At 40.6% G+C, this 17,436-nt stretch overlaps 1 long non-coding RNA gene across 5 annotated transcripts in view; it reads right to left on the bottom strand.

Moving 5' to 3' along the window:
- Positions 1–1,539: 1,539 nt before the first annotated feature.
- LOC128324278 (uncharacterized) overlaps positions 1,540–17,436 on the bottom strand; it is a 37,684-nt gene continuing 21,787 nt past the window's right edge. For 4 of the 5 annotated variants that reach the window (XR_008306764.1, XR_008306762.1, XR_008306765.1 and 1 more), the window contains one exon: positions 12,650–13,747. This is a non-coding gene — a long non-coding RNA (uncharacterized LOC128324278). Of the gene's footprint in view, positions 2,526–12,649; positions 13,748–17,436 lie in introns of those variants that run through there. The other variant, XR_008306767.1, reaches the window with a different exon arrangement.

Here is a 17,436-nt window from a genome sequence, read left to right as displayed (position 1 = left end):
ACATCTTCATCGATTCACCATCACCACTGGAATAGCTGCCCCACAGTCATCCCTCTCCCCATCTCTGGACAACCCAAGACACATATATGTACCTGGCCCAATCAATAATTAGGCAACAATAACACTGCTGTCAGCAGAGCCCCCCATCCTTTAAAATCAACAATAGTAAATCCTGTCCCAGCTTTCAGGCCAACCATCAAAGGCCCCCACCAAAGGCTGCCTCCCTTTGGCACCCAGCTTCAATGGCTGCCTGTAGGCAGCCTGCCCACCAGTGAGCTGTGCTGGTGGTGGCACCCCACGCCCCCAGCATTGCTCATCTTTATAAAGGCCAAAAGCTTTAAAAGTCCAAAAGGTGTGGCTCTCACTTACCCTGTCAACAGACAAAGTTGGCCCAAGTGCAAGATGTCATAGTAATTAAGAAGAGCAAAGCAGCAGATAAACAGTCAAAAGGGGGTGCAAAAGAAGCTGCAGCTGCAGACCAGATCTCTCTCCCATGGCCATCGGCATCATCCCACCCCCACTGCTAGAAAAGGTAGCCACAAAAACAGAAATTTCCCCTCCTCAGGCAATGAAATAAGATACCATGTTCTTATTTATATGCTGTCAACATTCCAGAGATTCTGGAAGCTCACAGCCATTTAAAAAGTGTTTTCTTTCAGTTACAAGCTTATATACTAATTGACAGCTGTTGGAGATTTCAGCTAAAAGGGAGGGAAATCCCAAGAAAATAGAGCGGGCAGTGAAAGAGAGGGAATTGGCTTGCCCAAGGCTCTAATAGTCAATATCCTGTAGTGGGGATGAGAGTTGGTGGGATAAAAATGAAGTTGAAGTTAAAAAATCCCATTCCCCTGCACATCTCATGCAGGGAAGTTTCAAGAAGAATAGTTTCCCCCAAAAAAGAATTTCCCCACTTTCTGGACCCTCCTCACCTATAAGGGTTTAGCATTGCCAGCCATCCCCAAACATGCCCTGGTTTAGCGTGGCCAGCTATCCCCAAACCTGACCTTCTAGTGCAGGGGTTCCTAATGTGTGGTATACTAGATGTTGCTCAGCTACAACTCCCATAATTCCCAGCCACATTAAATTGTAGCTGGGGATGACAGGAGTTGTTGTTCAGCAACATCCAGGGCACCACAGGTTGGGAACCCCTGTTCTAGCTCAACAGTGCTATTTCCCTCAAGCAAGTAGAAAAAGGGGGGGGGGGAGTGGCTCCCCCCTCCTCTCCTGAAGCTTCCTTCTCCTCTCATAAGGCCTGAACAGCAAGGACTTCAAGCCCCATCTTCCAGGCTGGCTGGAGCCCTGAGCAAGAACACTCCTCTTAGTGGACGAAGGATACACTGAAAAACTTCGTTGCATTCATTGCAAGCCACACTTGAATTTATCACTTCACTGACTTTTTTCATACTGCCTTTCACTTATCTGACCTACAAACTGGTTGACAATCTGAAAGACAAAGTAGAATATACTAAAATCAATGTGAAAGGCACATTTTATCTTCTTAGCAGTATTTCAAAGAAATCCAAGAAGTAACAAACTGTTTATTGCTACACATAAGCCCTACATATTTGCACACATTATTCTTACACAACTGTGTAGAAAGATAGGTCGGCCTTACAGCATAACAATCTGCGATAGCACCCCATTGTTACTTTACAAAGACATGAAATCTGGACCTGCTTTAGGAAATAAAAAAGCATGTAATATTTTGGTGAACTGCATTTCAGCCTTATGAATATTCCCAGCCTGACCATCTTTCCCATTAAACAGGGTCTCATTTCTCTGAATGCATCATTTTATGCACCTGTTATTTCAATGCGAAGAAGTGCATTTTATGCACCTGTTATTTCAGTGCGAAGAGAGCATCATCCTGTGCAACTAGTTGTCTTCTCCCTCTCTCTCTCTCTCTCTCTCTCTCTTGTGCATTTTATGCACCTGTTATTTCAATGCGAAGAGAGCATCATCCTCTGCAACTAGTTGTCTTCTCTCTCTCTCTCTCTCTTTTGTGTTCTTCAGCAAGTGCATTAGTGTCAGAGCTAAATTATAGGCTAACTACCTATGAGCTTTATACTCAGCATACCCCACCCAACTAGGATTTGAAGACGCTGCCTCCCCAATCATAGAACTTCTCCATTCTCACAACTATGCAACCTAATAATTGTTTTCCTAATCAGCACACTTGTACTATATATTATTACTTTATTCATAACAACAAAATTAACACATACTAATAGAATAGACAACCAAGTAATAGAAATAATTTGAACTATCCTACCAGCAGAAAGAATGTCTTTGAGAGGTACATTTTAATGGCAGAATTATTTGTGGCCTGGAAAGGTATATTTATTTGATAATGGTAAAATCTTGGTTTAATCCATCCTCCCAGTCCACCTGTTTGCCTTCTTAATAGAGGATTACGAGGCCGTCCTCTGCACTGGCTTCTGCTTTTTTGTTGCCATATTACATGTATCACTATTTGTGTACTAAGGTGTCCAAATGTTTGTGACAGCTGGGTTTCCCGGAGCAGCCTACAAGGATAGTGCAAGAAAGGCAAAATGGTTTACCCTCAATGGCATGGGAGAAATCCACCAATATAACAGCAGTAAAGCGTCACTTGTACCACTTTCATCTCAAATGCTTTTTCTTCCCTGCAGTTTTCTTTTTGGGACTCTCAGATTAACTACAATAAAAGTAACAGAAAAGAGCGAGGAAGACCAAATATTTAACCTCTTCATTTGCATTCTATCTGACTGACAGCAGAGTTAACTGCTTTTCTAAAGCTGCTCTCAGAGAGGTGTGTTTGGTTCTTTCTTCTGTTTTGATAATTACTGTCATGGACTCTGAGCATCAAGCAGTGCAAAGAACCTTACAGAATTGTTAGGAGTTTCTTTCTCTGCATTTGAAAGCTTTGTGGCACAGAGTATACAGGCCAAACTAAATATTATGTTAATAACTGTTTGGTCCTGACATGCTATTTTTTCTTTATTCAGTATCAGCGAGTATTCAGTGAGTGAGTAATATGTGTGTGTGTATGCATGCATGGGTGACTCAGTGTTGGGTAACTTTTGGACTACAGATCCCATAATCCCTGGCTTTTGGCCATGGCAGCTGAGGACAATGGGAACTGTAGTCCAAAAACAAGAAGTTACCCACACTAGTATTGGTGATCTGGATTAGGGTTGCAACATGGGATGGGGAAGGAGGCTTTAACCCTTTGCTATGGTCCCAATCCAGATTGGGGCTCCCCATGGCTATTTGCCCTGGGAACAAAAGTGCTTACTAGCACCAATAGGAGTTTTCACCCTGGGGTAAACAGCAGTCATGGGGGCACATATCCAGTATGGGACCATGGCGAGGACAAAGGATGAATTCTTCATTCCTCCACACTCATGGTCCTAATCCAAATTGTGCCTCTACTTCTGCTACTGAGTGACCACTCCCCCAAACCCCCCTAAGTACATCAGGGCCAAACTCATTATTACAGCATCATGGAGTCTGGCCCTAGGAGACTGGAGGATAGCTAAATGTATGGAGGAGGCACATTGTTAGGAGTAATACCTTTCTCATGAATGGCCAGCCCATAATATACCTAATAATATATACTATACTATACTATACTATACTATACTATACTATACTATACTATACTATACTATACTATATTAACTATAATTATATAATATAGTATATAATATATATACTATACTATAATAATATACCTAATAATATATACATAATATACTTAAAGGACCAAGTACATAAACAAAAAACCCCTCCTCAGATATGTAACATTGTTCAGTTTTAAAAATGCAACTAGGAACTAAGAACTATATAGAGAAGGGTCCTGGAATGTCCTGGTATATTTTGGGAGTGACTGAAGTCTTTCTTTTGCCATAGGAGAGATGGGACATTCTCTTTCCTATGCAGTTCAGTGTGCAGTTCAGCTCAACTGGACTCACACACTACTGAAGTGCACACACCCCTGAACCGAATCCAGTGCCCTTAAGAGTAAGGGCACTGGTTCCTGCAGAGTCATTGTGGCAGCCTTTTCATTTTGCACAAGTTGAGAAAATGGGAAGCATGAGTGCCACATCTGTGCTACCAGAAAGGGAGAATCAATGCAGACCCCAGAGTTAAAGAAAAATACTGCTTAAATGCAACATCATACTGCTCTCCTGAGCATCTCAGAACTCCTCCAGCACAAAACTGCAGCCCATGAAGTAATATTTCCCTCTGAAGAGTCCATACTCACATTTAATTATCCTGTTTGTTACTATAAACTACTTCCGTGAAGTTTTCACAGAAGGAGTAAGGGGCTCAGGGCTGTCCTTAGAGAGCCTTGGTGGGGTGCGGAACTGGGGCAAATCAGCCAGTGTGGGGGCCCCTTCCAGTTAATTCTAATGGGGGGGGGAAGAGAGTGGGGCTTGCCATGCCCTAAGGACAGCCCTGCAGAGCTAGTGTTGGGTGTGTGTTTCTCAAACTGGGACTGGCAGCAGCCAGATTGCCCAGGCACAGGCCTTACCTGTGCCTGGGCCCTTCAGCGAGTGATTCAGATTCAACTCTGTGGGGCAAAGGCACTCTCAAGGTTACAATGCTGGGCTGAGCACTGCCAACTGACTACTAGTCTGAATGTGGCAAGCTAAGCCCACAAGCCAATGAAGACACATCATTCATTCATTCATTCATTCATTCATTCGATTTCTATACCGCCCTTCCAAAAATGGTTCAGGGTGGTTTACACAGAGACACATCAGACCCCAAAACAAAACAAAACAAAAAACCAACAAATACCAACCTGGCAGGCATCCAGATTAATGAAGCACACATGCAGCATAATATGTTCCAGATAAAAGCAGCACAAGCATTTGCGTGTGTGTGTGTGTGTGTGTGTGTGTGTGTGTGTGTGTGTGTGTGTGTTTGCTGATCTACCCTTCCCCATGGAGTTCTCTGTGACTCCCCCAAATATGTCCCTGATGGCAGTGATGCACAGGGACTTGTCTTTGGGCGGCACAGTGTGTTTCAGAGGGAAGGAGAAATCAGCAAAAACAATCCCCATCCCCACACAAGTGCCTACAATTCTTTAGTCTGGAATTAGTTCTTTTTGCTGCTCATGCACTTTGTTAGTCTGGATAGCAGCCCCTGTCTCAAGGTCAGTCCTTTCATTTGACCTGACCACCAGTTGGCTGACCTCATTTCCTGCCTTTGGGGCCTTTGCTCATTGCCTGTCTGAACCAAGGTGGACTATCTCACTGAGTTGGGGAGTCATAGCACTTGGTCAAGGCATAACAGAAGGTTTTCCCCAGAGGTATGAAAGGCAGAGGCGTATCTAGGGAAAATAGCGCCCAGGGCAAACACTGAAATTGTGCCCCCTGTCCAAGCATCTGACACCCATCTTTCAGATAACTTCACCATAATATCAGCTCAAAAATACAAGTCAAGCTTGTTAATCTTTTAATATTTCAAAAACTATTTAGCAGTGGATGTAGCCAGACCAAAAAATGCTTGAAAACTACAAATTTCAGTATTCTGGGGCTCATGAAATACCGAAATACTATGTGGAGGTGTACTTGGAAAACTAAACAGAAGTGCCTGTCTAATTCTCTACTATATATTGTAGCATCACCATTACATAAGTTTTAAAAATACATGGAGAATTTGACTTTTCCCAGATACTCTGAAAATAATTAAAGGATATGCAGAGTAAACTGTGTCACTGCTTGCAATATATTCTAGTATTTCAGAAAGACAGTTAAAATGAGAGAAAGCAAGAAACTTCCAGTGGGCCTTAATAATACAGATTTCACACTGATTCAGAGACAAACTCACCATTAATAACCATATTATTAAGACATCACATTTAACTCACTTATCACAAGAAGCAAAGTAAGAGCAAATGAATACAATCCTAGCTCATAAACTTCAGCTCATTATTCACAAGCCCGGATTCTCTGTACATAGTGCCAATCTGAATATGTGTACAGTGTCTTATATTATATTATTATTTTTTATTTTTTTACCTGTAGCCCCTTCAGGGGGCTTCCTAAAGGCCGTGGGGGGTCTGCCCTCCCACCGCTGGCCTCTAGGGCCTCGCAGGGACCAACTGAGCATGTGCAGTAGCCATTTTTTAAAATAATCTTTTTTTAAAAAATTGCCACTGAAAACAAAATGGCCACTGTGCGTGCTCAAATGAACTCTGCAAGGCCTTGCATGGCCTAGGGCCTCACAGAGGCCATCTGAGCATGCACAGTGGCCATTTTGTTTTTGGCAGCCTTTAAAAAAAATCAATTCTACAAAATGGCGCCCCCTTCAAGTGGCGCACCAGGCACATGCCCTGCCTGCCCCACCCTAGATACGCCCCTGATGAAAGGTTCATTCTAGCCAACTGAGAAGAATATTTGGAGCCATTTTTTATAGACTTGAGGATTAAGCAGGAGACCTTTACATTAAGTAGGAGACCTTAAGTCAGGAGACCTTTACATGGGAAATAAATAGATAGGACTAATGACACAAGCTTATGTCTGTCCTTCTGGTAGAATTCTCAGATTGTATAAAAGGGAGATAGTGATGCTGTTAACATCTTTCTAGATTGTTTGTAGACAATACAGTTTCAAGCATCATAATTCCAAGTCCAAAGGACCAGAACTAGATTACCCAGAAGGAAAGACAGGCTGAAGATTTGGTCCGGATCTGCATCTGCTATTTCTGCTTGAATGGTGACAAAATATGACTTTTCAGCAAAGGATGGCCAAATTTGGAGAGTGTGTGTGTGTGTGTGTGTGTGTGTGTGTGTGTGGTATGGGGGGGGTCACTTCTGGATTTGAAATTTAAATTTGGTAAATTTCTGCTCTGAGATTTGCTTTTAAATGTCCAGATGGAATATGCCAGCTTGGACATAATACCAAGCCACCCTGTTTCCAGCATTTACATTTCACCATAGTAACATCACTGATTAATATTTACCCATAGGTTCTCTTGGTGGGAATCCACTGCAGCAGATGTTGTTTCCCTCAGTATAGAGGTGGTAACCCCTCTGTGCAAATGTGTGCAGCTGCATTTATCTCCTCCAAATAAGAAACTAAATTACAAAATGTAGGCTTACACTCCCAAAGGTTAAATTACACTGGAGTCAGGAAATGCAACATTAAATTCCCTACAGCATCTAGAACCTGACTACATGGCATGTCTGCTGTATTTAACATTATGCTTACTGTGGCTGTCATTCTAAAAGCTTAAGCTCCCTTTCCCCCTAGAGTTTTATTACCCTTGAACACCATGGAAGACATATAATGTTAATATCATTAATTTGACAAAGTGCACTGTAATATAAAACACAACATATAATACAATGGAGTGTAATATAAAATGAAACAAAGTAACTGCTGTTCTAGTTGCTCTGGTTAGACACTTAAATGACTTTATAAAAATACTATTTTTCATGGCAATAAAGCACCTGATACATTTTTATAGGAAAAAGTATAGATGACTATATCTGACTTGCACATATTTAGCTATTTAAGCATTTTACCTTCTTTCTAAACAACCATGAGCTATTTCAAAGCATGGAGCACATTCTCAGATTAATGAAATGGACAAAATCTCCCAGGTTTAATTCTTGGAGTTTCCACTTGCATACAAGCTTAGTTGACCATTGATCTATTTAGACTATCATTCACGCAGTAATAACTATCTTAAAGAGTAACCTGTATTTTGTGTTCCATACATTGTCTTCAAGGTTGATTTTATGATTTATAGATTGTAACTATTTTATATTTACTGGATGACATGATGAGGAAAATTACTCAAAGCAGTACAATGGAAATAACATTTTTATTTCAATAGGACTACTTTAAGTAATTTTCCCCATCATGTCAGCCACTATGTTTTTAAAAAATTGATGAACTCCAGTAGGTCTTCATGCCTTCAGGCTTGGATAACACACAATATCTGTTTAGAAAAATATTAATATCATGAACTACATTTGTGATTAGGATTAGATATAATCATGTGATCAAACACATCAACACTGTAATGCCTGTCTTTCATTCCCAGTTTGAAAACCAAGAACACCAGAGGACTGGTTTGGATGAGCACTATATGACACATGTGATAAGGTTGTTGTTGTTGTTGTTGTTGTTGTTATTACATTTATATCCTGCTCTTCCTCCAAGGAGCCCAGAGCGGTGTACTACATACTTAAGTTTCTCTTTCACAACAACCCTGTGAAGTAGGTTAGGCTGAGAGAGAAGTGACTGGCCCAGAGTCACCCAGCTAGTTTCATGGCTGAATGGGGATTTGAACTTGGGTCTCCCCAGTCCTAGTCCAGCACTCTAACCACTACACCACGTTAGGGATGTACCAAGAGCATGCTTGCCCTGACATCACATAAGACTGTTCTAATGCACTCTCAGGACATTGCTTAGTCACATGGGAGGGTGTTCATCTGAATCGCCCCTCAACACACACTCCAAAGTCCTGTCTGAACAAGGTTTTGGGGCATATATAGAAGGGCCATTCAGATGAACTCCTCCCTCACATGATTAATGTGCCCCAACAGCACATTGGGACATCCTCCAGTAATGAAAGAGATGCCTTCCTAGATCCGGTTTCTCTTTGGCATTTGTAAGCCTTCAAAATCCAGAAGTAACCGATGTCAGGCCTGAAGCAAGAAGGTGAAAATGCTTCACAGCATGATTAAACGAATACAACAAATATACCGCTTTCCAACCAAAGTGGTTTACATACTTAGCATGATTAAAGACAAGAGTATCAGAAGCGGGAAACCTGGGCATCAACCTGTCCAAATATGTTTATGGGAGGAGAGCTGGTCTTGTGGTAGCAAGCATGAATTGTCCCCTTTACTAAGCAGATTAATGCCCTGGTTTGCATTTGGATAGGAGACCATGTGTGTGAGCACTGTAATATAGTCCACTCAGGGGATGGGACTGCTCTTGGATGAGCATCTCTATGCTTGCATGCAGAAGGTTCCAAGTTCCCTCCCTGGCACCTTGAAGATAGGGCTGAGAAGCAGCTGCCAGTGTGAGTATTGCCAGACAATACTGAACAAGATGGACCAATGGTATATGGCAGATTCCTATGTTCCTAGATGGACCTTTTAGGCATAATTCTAGAGACTAGGACAATCACACAAGTGCTCTTTTATTTTGAAAGGAAAAGAAGCTTTTTATGCAAGAGATAAGTGACTAGCACTGTTTTGAAAAGAAACAGTGGCCTCTGAGCAGAGTGTGTTGTACTCAGAACTAATTAGGTGTGACAAGAAATTGGACTGGCTGACATCAAGACTAATGCTGTGAAGGTGCTATAAGGGAGAGGAGATTTTAGCTACTTTCCTTCCCTCTGAAGCTCACTGTGCTAATAGAAATATGTCTTTGTGACCCTCAATAGTCATGTCCTTTAGTAACCACCAGTTAGCATTAATCTGGTGGTCAGCCATTAGATGGTTTCAGATGATCTGCAGAAAGTAAGGTGGAGGCTACCTGGGGTTCCTGGGGAGTATGCGCTCCCATTGTCAGCTGGTACTTCTGGCCAGTTCTGTGTCATACAAACCTGTTCCTTCTGTCACCTGATATTCACTTTTCATCTGTAAACAACATTTGAAGTTGGGTAGAGAATGTCAGGTGGTGGAGGAAACCCAACATTATCAACTTGACAAAGAAATGGCTGAAGGTTCTGGCTTGTGCCAGGAGTGCATGCCGCCTGGGGACCTCCAGTTCCCTCCACCTTACTTTCTGAAGGTAATCTGAACCCATCCATTGTTTTTACAAACTAATAAAGCAATTGCCTCCTTGGGTTTTGGCCAATAAAGATTAGCCAGAGGGCCAGGACATCAGAGGAACAAGGGCTAGTAAAGAACTTTAACTGAGCCCATCCCAATCATTATAAAAAGGAACCAATGATCTTTGTGGTGACCCACATTCCCTCACAACATGGGTTCTGCTGCTGTGCCGTAATCCTTGTGGAAGAATTCAAAGCTCCTTGAAGCTTCGGCTCTGCTGAGTCGTGCAAAGGGCACGACCATTATTTTTGACAGAAGATCACCATTCACCTCAGTTCCTTCGTGGCTGCCATGCTGCTCACATAGGGAAGGATTCTCTGCACTATCCCTCAGCTTTATTCAGCATGGTTTGTTGGACTGTTTTTTGGACTTTTCAGTTTTCCCTCTGGCTTTGTCTTCCTGGTGATTTCGACTTTTGACCATGGTTTATTTCATGGCTTCTCTCTTTCATCTTGCCATTTGTTGCTCTAATGGACAATCGAAAAACCTTTTAAAAGCGTACCTCCTGTGGGTGTACTTTACCCTCATCAGATAAACACGACAAGTATTCAGTTTGTTTGGGAGAAAGGCACAATGTCAAAGCCTGTAGAATTTGTTTGGCTTTTTCTTGGCAAACTAAGAAGAGCGGTGAACTTTGCTTCAGAATGACCACTCTTCAGTAACCAACACCTATGCCAAATTATCCAGGGCCGTCAACATTAATGGCATCAGTGTTGACTGAAAACTGTTTGTGGGGACAGGGAGAAAATTCGGATTTGGCTGTTCACCATTCTCCGGGATTGAAGGTGGCTTCGGCATCAGCCATTATGTCTTCTCCTCGAGCCCCTTTTCATAAGGATCATGTAGACTCTGACTTTCAAGAAACCAATGGTGGTTGATGTCAACACTCAATGCCACTGCCACAAGAAACATAAATGCGAACACTATAGATCTCTGGGCACTAAGCGATCAAGTCCTAAGCATCGCTGGACTTCCTCCACCTCTTCAACATTGACAAAGTTGACGCCTTCTACAACATTGATGTCTAAGGTGTCACCTCATACCCCTTCACCATCTACCACACAAGGGTCTTACAAGGGAGCTTTGCCCTTGACATTGGATGTGTCAACATCACGAGCTTCTCCAAACTTGGTGCTAACTTTGACCATCATTACCCTGACATCTCTTCTGTGCCCGACAATGAAACTGAAAGTTTTTCTCGAGTCCAATATTGTGAAAGGTCAGCATCCTTTTTCCTTGCCTGCTCAGACATCTCTCTTCAAATGCCTGAAAACAACTTCAGAGCCTGTGGGTAAAGGAAAACTCACATCACCTGCTCCTAGTCACCTGACAGATCCTGATGTAAAGATAACACATCAGCCTCTGGTTCCTGCAAAGTCACCTCAGTGAAAGGATCTTTCTGAAGGGGAGTATAACTCCAGCCCATTGTCTGAAGGGAATTTGGTTCAAACTGAAAACCCTTTGTATCCTTCACCTGATGAAACTGTTGCCAGTTCACCTACAGAAGAGATATGGACCTACTGTGTTCAGGTTACAGTAATGACATAGGCTTTGGGCCTAGAACTAAAGGCACCAATGCCAGAAGTTAATGACCTAGTATTTTGTGGCAACTACTTTGGCTGCCCAGCCCACTGCTTTGCCTATGATCCTGGTCCTTGCTAACTCTGGTAAGGTCTGTTGGGATACCCCTGCTGCTTCTACTTCTACTTTATTTATATTGCATCCAGGAGGACTCCTGCCCTTTCCTGTTTAAGAGGCTCCAAGGCTCCATGGGTTCTTGGATAAGAGGAAAGAAGTTGTTTGTACCTTTGAGGAACCACTTACAATCAGGGTGGGGAAGAACTGAATGCCCATCCCAGAAAGGGATGGCAAGATGCACCTTGATAGATGTATTTGATAGGTCAGAATGTTTCAGACCCATTAAGAACAGAAAGATCTGATGGACAGTTGGTTTTATTCTCTCTCACCCCTTTGAACCTCTCACCCCTTTGAACCTCTCACCCCTTTGAACCTATCCTCTCCACTAGCCTTAAATCCTTGTCTCTGAAATGGCCTTTCTTGTTGCCATAACTTCATCACAACTTGTCAGCTAACTGATAGCTGTTCGTGCTGATTCTCCATACACAACATTCTACCCAGACGAGGTTGTTCTCCAGAAGGACCCTTCCTTCACCCCTAAGGTGGTCTCTGATTTTCATTTACTCTGTCCTGTATCCTAACTTCTACCTCCATCTTGGTGAGCTTATTAATCATGCAGGTTGTGAGGGAACATGGATGACTTCAGAAACAAACAGGTTGCTTACCTGTAACACATGGTCTTTCTGGTGATCCATGTTCACTCACAACACCTGCCTGGCCTACCCCACTACTAGGATACTACCATGGTTATAGTGACTTACCTGACTCTATTTTTGGACATTTTTCACTCACTGCAGAGGCTGAACAGGAACTGAGGAAAATGGCGCTCTCCTGCAGAAAACAATGGTTGCGCCACATGGACAGTTTGGTGAAGAATACCTCAAGGAGCTTTGAATTCTCCTGCGAAGATTACTGCACAGGAACAGAACCCAGCGTGTGAGTGAACATGGATCACCAGAAAGATTACTTGTTACAGGTAAGCAACCTATTTTTTGTTCCATCTAACCACTACATGTGAAGATTTCTGAGATCTTTTGTTCAGTTATATTGTACATAATTGTGCAATATTATTAAGCACTATAAAAGTCCTTAAGCAGTAGGAATGAAACTTCTCATCCCAGTAAGACTATGAAGATAATTTTGGAAAGAATTTTAACATTTTGTCACTTCTTATTTGTTTATTATTTATTTATTTATTTATTACATTTTTATACCTCTCCATCCAAAACCTCTGGGCAGTGCACAAGAAGTAAAAAAAATCCACACCATTTAAAACAAACTGCTTAAAACAATATAAAAACAAATATAAAACAGCTCAAAGCCATTTAAAACCAATTCAACTACTTAAGAATGATTTAAAAACTTTGGGAGGCCAGGCCAAACAAGTAGGTTTTTAGGGCTCTCTTGAAGGCCAACAAGCAGCCCAAACTATGGATATCTGCTGGGCGTGCATTCCACAGGCTAGGAACAACAACAGAGAAGGCGTGGTTCCGAGTTGCCACCAGACTTGCCAGTGGTAACTGGAGACAGACCTCTCTGGATGACCTCAACGTGCGATGGGGTATCATGCAGAAGAAGACGCTCTCTAAGGTAACCCAGACCTAAGCTCTATTGTTTCCATAATTAATTTTATTCTAGTATTGGTAAAATGAGACAGTTCTGAGGTATTGCATCTTTCAAAAAATACCTTATGGAGTGCAGGCCACCATTCTTTGGGGAATATGTGTAATGGAGCTATAACCCTTATCTGGGGCAGAATTAGGTTGCATTAACTCCAAAATCTAAATTGGTTTTAAAACAGATGGATTTTCCAGTTCAGCATGATTAGCTTTGGTATATAAAATCATTGTTATATTAAGAAAATGGTTTCTTCTGATAAAATAATCCACACACCGGTTTCTATTGCTGGGCATATCTAAGATCTTTTCTCATTAAAATGCATTTGTACAGCTCAGCTGCTACACTGCTCACTCGTATTGCAGTTACTCTTAGGAAAGGAGGAAAATATTCTGGAGTCCAAAGGCTATGAGAGAAAAGACTTTTGCTTATAATTCTCTCTTTGGTGAGATCGTTCTTTCTACTCACACAGAGAGATACAAACAGAATAATTCATAGTGGAATAAAATAGCAACAGCAATACAGAACAGGCAAACAACCTCTCAAATCTTGTACAGAAAATAATATTCAGGTCCTTTAGTAATAATTTTAAGAATTTTTAAGGAGGGATTTCTTTTCTTTCACTTGCACTGTGGCAATGCATGGCCAGCTGCAGTTCCCCAGGTCACTTGGAGTTATGGTCAGTCAGTTCTTTTATTGCAGCTGTAGGCCAAACAGGAATTATAGATACAGATAAAGATATATTCCACTGCTGTATGTCGCTCATTACAAAGTAAGGCATGACTTATTTCTAATTTTGGAAATAAGTGATCAAAAAACCTCTAAAACCAAGAGGAACAATGGTTGAATGAAATAAAAAAAACCAGTGAATAATTCTGCTAAGTGTAACATCCTAATGTCACAGATAACCATACAGACTACTCATGATGAATGTTACAGCTGTTCTCCCTTAATTACTCTCCAGTAGTACATATATATAATTGAAAGTAATGGATATTCATACAAAAATGACTGACAAATCAATGGTATCCAATATAGGTGCAAAATCTGCTGCAGATGATAGAGACTATGACCAATACTATGACAAACTGTCCAATTGTGCAAATTAGAACATGTAGGTCCAAAGACCTATAGCAATGCAATGAGTATGTGATAAGAGAATCAAATAACTGGAGGTCCTTCTCCAGCTGCCACCAGTTCGTCTGGTGGCAACGCAGAGGTGGGCCTTCTCTGTAGCTGCTCCTGGGCTATGGAATGCACTCCTGGCAGAAATTCGTAATTTGAGATCATTGCTGTCCTTCAAGAGAGCCCTTAAAACGTACTTATTTGGCCTGGCCTTCCAGAGTTTTAAATGATTAATTGTTTTAAACTGTTTTAAATTGTTGCCCTGATTTCCAGGGCTTTTAGCTGTTTTATTAGTTTTATAGTGTTTTAATAGTTTGATTTTAATTGATTTTAATTGTTTTTATCATGTTGTGAACCGCCCTGAGCCGTTTTGGAAGGGCGGTATATGAATCTAATAAATAAATAAATAAATAAATAGTCTGAATGAAGATAGTAATCCAAAGTCTTTACAGGTAACAAATTGTCATGCAAACAGCATGGTATAGTCTAAAAGACAACAAAGTCAATGTGCTTGCCAAGCTGGATCATGTCTCAGTAGAAAGCAGGAACTGTGGTATTGATGGTAAAGAGGAACAGTAACGACCGTTTCAACCTTTCTTCAGACTGTTCCTATGAGCAATTCACAAATGAGAAGAGGTATAAACCCATGCTGCTTTGTGAGAATCTTGCATGCTTACAGAACCAGTTTGTCATAGTATTGGTCATAGTTTCTATGGTCTGCAGCAGATTTTGCATCTATATTGGATACCATTGTCAGTCATTTTTGTATGAATATCCATTACTTTCAATTATATATACAGAGGCATATCTAAAGAAAATAGCACCTAGGGCAAGCACTGAAATTGCGCCCCCTGTCCAAACATCTGACGCCCATCTTTCAGATAACTTTACCATAATATCAGCTTAAAAAATACAAGTCAAGCTCGTTAATCTTTTAATATTTCAAAAACTATTTAGCAGTGGATGTAGCCAGACCAAAAGATGCTGGACAGGGAATGCTGATTCTCTGTACATAGTGCCAAACTGAATATGTGTACAGTGACTTATATTAAATTTTTTTAAAAATATTTTTAACTGTAGTCCCTTTGGGAGGCTTCCTAAAGGCCGTGGGGGGTCGGCAGAGGTTCCCCCTCCCTCCGCTGGCCTCTAGGGCCTCACAGGCATCATTTGAGCATGTGAGGTGGCCATTTTTTTTAAAAAAAAAATTAAATGGCCACTGAAAACAAAATGGCCACCACGCATGCTCAAATGGCCTCTGTGAGGCCTGGCATGGCTTAGGGCCTCACAGAGGCCATTTGAGCATGCACGGTGGCCATTTTGTTTTCAGCAGCCACTTTTAAATTTTTTAAAAATGGTGCCCCCTTCAAGTGGCGCCCGGGGCATGTGCCCTGCCTGCCCTACCCTAGATACACCCCTGTATATATATATATATGTACTACTGGAGAGTAATTAAGGGAGAACAGCTATAACATTCATCATGAGTAGTCTGTATGGTTACCTGTGACATTAGGACATTACACTTAGCAGAATTATTCACTTTTTTTTTTAAATTTCATTCAACCATTGTTCCTCTTGGTTTTAGAGGTCTTTTGATCACTTATTTCCAGGTTTGTTTTTTGTCATAATTTGTGATCCCCGTTTTTCTGTTTTTATTTCTAATTTTGGCAAATTATCTTCTGTATCTTTGGTATTATTATTTCAGTAATTTGGTATTTTACTGTACTGCATTGCATTGTACAGGAAATGCCAGCTCACAGTGATGTTCATTCAACATATAGTCTGTTTAGGAGCATCCTTTTTCTAGTTGTGTTAGAAATGAAAGCGTTTTATGAGTCGTTCTGGTGAACGTGCATATAAATATTATGAACAGCATTCTTGAGTTTCACATGAATTGTTTGTAGTATTGCACCATAATTAATCCCAAGTGAGGTTCCACAGTGTCCCTGTTTTAAGAATTTTATCTTTATGTGGGCCTCTTCCTAATTTCAGAATATCAGAGTCTTATTTTCATACATCTATACAGCTTAAGCAATATCCTTTATTTCAGGCCAACTTCCAATACTTAACTGAAATTTTGTTCTGGAACCTTAATCCTAAACCTTCTGCCATTCAGACTGGTATTACTAAGAGATACTAGGACATTTTTTGTAAACTGCATGGATCACACCAGTATCTGATATATGAGGCTACAGTGTTCAGGGATATAGGAACCATTTCAGACATGTCCACAGTTCTGTGAAACCATCAAATATTCTCAGGTGCGGTGTGGTCAGTCTAAAATGCTATTCCTTTATAGATATAATGTTTTAAAATAATGGCAAAATTTCACCTATAGCTCTTTTGAGTACCATATGGAGGTATGCTGTCAGGAAAAACCAATTGTAATATATTTTTGAAAATAATAAAGGCTTGATCTAAAAGAGTTATTGATCACTTTAGTTTTAAAATCATAGCTAAAATTTATTTCAGGACCTCAGAGTATGTACCATATTTTTCAAATTGGCTCTAAATTTTTATGTAAGAGTAGGCTGTATTAGCTATTCAGGAGAAATGTATATATGTTTTCATTCTCATCTGGAAATCCTGTTCTATTCAAGTTGATTGCCCTGATTCAGCTGGCTTTAAAAGGTGTTTATATGTGACTAGTATAACCAGAATATGGATCAGGATGCATATTTGAATGCTCATCCCATTGAAAGCAATGCCATGCAGATTATTTATATATCATATTTATATACCACCTGATATGTGTATCTCTAGGTGGTGTACACAATTTAAAACAAGAAATGTAAAACAGAGTAAAAACAATTAAGAAAATTTCACAGAATAAAAATGTTAAAACAATTGCATGAGATAAAAACAATTAAACAGTTTAAATCTTTAAACATAGTCTGGGAAACATACCAGTGGGGATTTGAACCAGCAACCTCTAGCTTGCTATTCAAGTCATTTCCCCACTGTGCCATTAGGTGGCTTTGTCACTAAGTATTTATTTATTTATTTTATTGTTAAATTTGTATGCTGCCTTTCATTAAGACAATCCCAAGGTGGTTTACACAAAAACTAAAAACAAGACTATTAAAATGACACAAATAAAATATTAAGCTAAAATATAAAACAAATCTGATTTAAAAGATTTAAAATACAAGCATAAAAACTGTACAAAATACAAAGCAGCAGCAGTCGAGACAATCACATAAAAGCCTGGGTAAAAAGCCAAGATTTAACATGCTTTCTAAAAACTTTGATGGAGACCGAGGAGCGAA

The sequence above is a fragment of the Hemicordylus capensis genome, chromosome 4, assembly GCF_027244095.1.
Source record: "Hemicordylus capensis ecotype Gifberg chromosome 4, rHemCap1.1.pri, whole genome shotgun sequence".
Lineage (NCBI taxonomy): Eukaryota > Metazoa > Chordata > Lepidosauria > Squamata > Cordylidae > Hemicordylus > Hemicordylus capensis.
Note: the sequence above shows the minus strand (reverse complement) of the source record. Positions and strands in the feature narration are given on the sequence as shown.